At 43.5% G+C, this 3,782-nt stretch overlaps 1 protein-coding gene across 1 annotated transcript in view; it reads right to left on the reverse strand.

Moving 5' to 3' along the window:
* Window positions 1–535: 535 nt before the first annotated feature.
* LOC134458278 (nucleus accumbens-associated protein 2) overlaps window positions 536–3,782 on the reverse strand; it is a 72,828-nt gene continuing 69,581 nt past the window's right edge. The window contains exon 8 of the mRNA XM_063210500.1: window positions 536–3,782. This exon is cut by the window's right edge and continues 2,566 nt beyond it. The gene's annotated coding sequence lies outside the window, so the exon portion shown is untranslated.

Raw genomic sequence — 3,782 nt, forward strand, 5'->3', positions numbered from 1 at the left:
AACTGCATGAACTAACAACTGTTTCTGCTAAAAAAAAAAAAAAGGTTAATAACAGGAAGAAGAATTCAGTCAATTATTACAGGTCGGTCGTGGTTAATTATCTACAAGATCTTCTTTCTCTATTGACCAAAAAATAAATACTGTATGTATCATCGATGGCAAGCCTTTGCCCCAGATCCGTGCAAGCCCGTCTGTCAGAAGAACGAATGAAACGGGCCGTCTGCTTTGCATCGGAACTGACACATGAATCACTATGGAAACGGAGGACAGAATGGTGTTGACTTGAGAGGAGGTTACAGGAAGTATCATACAGTCGCCTCTCACTAATTTCATTACTAGTACTGTAGGCTATAAGCATAGGCAGAGCAGTGTTGGGGAAGATTATACTAGACAAGCAAGCAACAACCATCCATCCATCTCACCTCGAGAGGGACTGAGGACCTGGGGAACAGACAGACATGATCAGGGCATGAATGGAAAACAACTGGGGGGGGGGGGGGGGGAGGGGGGGGGGGGGGGGGGGGGGGGGGGGGGGCACAAATGAAGAACGTTTGAGTCTTCTGTTTTGCAGTGCTGTAAGCAAGCTAATGTGCAAAGCTAAAGAAATCGGCTATGCTTTCCAATAAGGCACTGATCCCACACCCTTTTGTCTACACGAGCATCAGGGGTCTCTGTCTTCTGACGAAGAGCATCAGCTCTCGGTCTATCTATCTATCTGTCTCTCTTTGTTAGCAGGGAAGATTTAGCAGTTGACAGTTCTGCATTGCATTGGGCTTCATAGGAAAGCAAGTACTTTTTTTTTAATCCAGAAAGACAACTACAACAACCACACACACGGATACACACAGAGACACATATCCCATTCAAACACGTTTGGGGACCACTGCTGTTATCCCACATTCAAAACGGGCAAAAGAAAAGACCAGCAAATGGATGCAAATGGACACTTTTGTCCTGCAGAAACCCTAACAGAGATGACAAAGGACTACTGTGGTATAGCTGTTAAGATTCATATCATGTCTATGGAAAAACACTCACACACAACAAAAGTCATTAGAATTGCTTCATCCACCACCCCCAAATCAAAGGTCCTTAATGCAGTGTTCCAGGGCTATGGAAGACCCTTTTTCTTTGACTCTCTGTCACTATCTACAGTACAGCTGACTGAAGAGTTGGACCACATGTGGCACCATTTCACGCAAGCCCAAAGCTGTGTACAGGACATGATGCAGACAACAACACAAAAAGGAGCTTGCGCGCTCGTGTGTGCGTGTGCGTGTGTATGTGTGTGTGTGTGGCCCAAAGTGAGAACAGAAAAAAAAAAAAACTAGCACCAGAAGTGGACACCCGGGGAATGAGAATCTTATACAGCATATATTCTCACCATACTGTATTCTGAACCAACCAGTCTATTCTGAGTTAGCGCCACCTCGTAAGCTAATTAGTGAAATCCACTGTGTTTAGTGCACACGACACAGCCAAACGTAGAAATGCATGACATCGTTTCTACTTTCTGCACCCAGGATGTCCACTTCTGGCAAGCACCATTTTCCTCTTCTCGTCCAAGCTCACGCTCCCTCTCTGTAAGTGTTTGTAGGATGCTGGTCCTTGTGTGGGTTCATTTGGGGGCCTGTTTTTAGAAGCAGTCTGAGAGCTTACATTCACTTGACTATCCAAGCCTTGCCCTCATCCTGTGAGTGTGTGTGTGTGTGTGTGAGAGTGTGTGAGTGTTGGATTGGGACTCCCACAAGCAAACAAACAAACAAACAAACAAACAAGCAAACAAACAAACCCGTGTAAACATTATCATGTCCTAGTGCAACCTTGTAACACCCTGTTCTCCTGTATAAAGAAAGCAAGCCATCCCCAGAAAAGCACAAGCAAACACTCTTGTACCACCAGGGGGGTATGTATTCCAAGAACCTGGCTCAATGGTATACCAGGTTAGATTAACCATGAGGTAGTGTTAAATCATCTAATAGAAGAGCCTGGAGTCCTCATTTTCTTGACTGAAGGTGGACTGCGGGTTGTCTATTAACAGGTTTAGCACTTTCTGACCGTTAACTTAGCCAGGTTTAATCAGTTAACCAGGGGTGTGTTTCTCGACATCATTGTTGCTAACTAAGTTAGCAACTTACTGTGTTACAATGCATTTTCCCATTGGAAACTTAGTAAGTTGCTAACTGGTTAGCAACAATCCTTTCGAGAAACAGGGTCCAGGTTCTTGGAATACTAACCATCCTCCCACGCCTCTGAGGGGCACAAGAGAGTCTAAAAAACGTTAGCATCATGCAGAATAACAGTTCCAAGTAAAGGTGACAGGAAGGCATAAAACTGCATCGTCTGTCCATTTCAAATCATCACAATTGGCAAAAAAATGTACATGTATAAAAATACAAGTACAGCATGTTGTTTTTTGTTTTCTTTTGGGTTGTTTTGTGTGTGAGTGTGAAATGCATTTTGAACATTTCTGTTCTGATCTACAAAAAATTTGGAAATGATAAAAACAGTCCACAGTCCCAGCAAAAAGATATGCTGCCACTTTCGATATTTCAAACACCCCAGTTTGACTCCATGTTTTTTAAAACAAGGTGTGTGTACAGGGACACAGACAGCGCACTGTCCGTCAGCGCCATGTCGCCATGCAGGTGATGCAAGATGATGACTCGGTTCCATCTATCCCTTCACGCTTCAAGAGTCGGCTCCATCCGAACGGAGCGAAATAAAAAAGAAAAAGAAAACAAAGCTAAAGAGAAAACAAAAGCAGCACGTGAGGAAAGAATGGATGCAGCACCAATAGTGTCTCTCTCTCTCTGTCTTTCTCAGTGGCATCCTTTCGCATTGCCTTGCTGTGTTGTGTTGTGCTGTGGGATGCTAGACTTCGCTAGCATGGCTGTATGCTTCATTTTAAACAGACACAAAAGACAGGCAGGCAGTAGAAAAGAACGAAGAAGAGGGGTAAAAATAAAGAACGCTTTCCTTTTTATAACAGTCTGTTTGTACTTGGCAGCTCCAAGGGTCAAACTGTGAAGGCTTTCTTTCTTTCGCTCTGTCTCTCTCTCTCTTTCTTTCTCTTTAGCCCTCCACCTTTCTCTGTCACTCCTCTTCAAGTGCAAACACGTCATACCCAGCAATTGAAAAAAAAAAAAGTATTTAGTAGTTTCAGTAAATAATTTACCAATGCAGAGCCCTAAAGATGCCCAGGCTCTTGGAAATTAAGGAAGTTCTCCTGCACATCTCATCTCATCCTCGAACTCATGGATGAGACTCCACTTGTCTCGCCTCCCCGCCACTCCACAGTCAAAGCCATACTGAATGCAAATATGTCTGGAAAAAGAAAAGAAAATGAAAGAAAAATGTGTTTGAAAGGATTTCTCCTTGGAGAATACATCCTCGAGCAACGTCAGCAGTTCCTTGTCATGATGAAAAGTAATTCGAGGCCCGTCTGTGTTTTTTTTTCTCCTTTTCTTTTGTTTTTGGTTTGCATGCAAGCATTTTTTGTGCATATTGTGTCAATATATTCTGAGTGACGATGAAGGCATATTTTTTTCTTTCTGTCTTTCTTCTTCTTTTTTTTTGGTTGTTGTTGCAGGGGCGGGGGTTGGGTTTGCGTATAGTGCAGCAAAAGCTAGTATGTATTCTGCCATGTTATCGTTGTCAGTTCCATGTGTTCCTGACTCCCCAAAAAAGGGGTTGGAGTGAACAGTACTGCAACAGTGTGTGTGTGTGTGTGTGTGTGTGTCTGTGTGTGTGTCTGTGTGTGTGTGTGTGTGTGTGTGTGT

This window comes from Engraulis encrasicolus, chromosome 11 (genome assembly GCF_034702125.1).
Source record: "Engraulis encrasicolus isolate BLACKSEA-1 chromosome 11, IST_EnEncr_1.0, whole genome shotgun sequence".
Taxonomy (NCBI): Eukaryota; Metazoa; Chordata; class Actinopteri; order Clupeiformes; family Engraulidae; genus Engraulis; species Engraulis encrasicolus.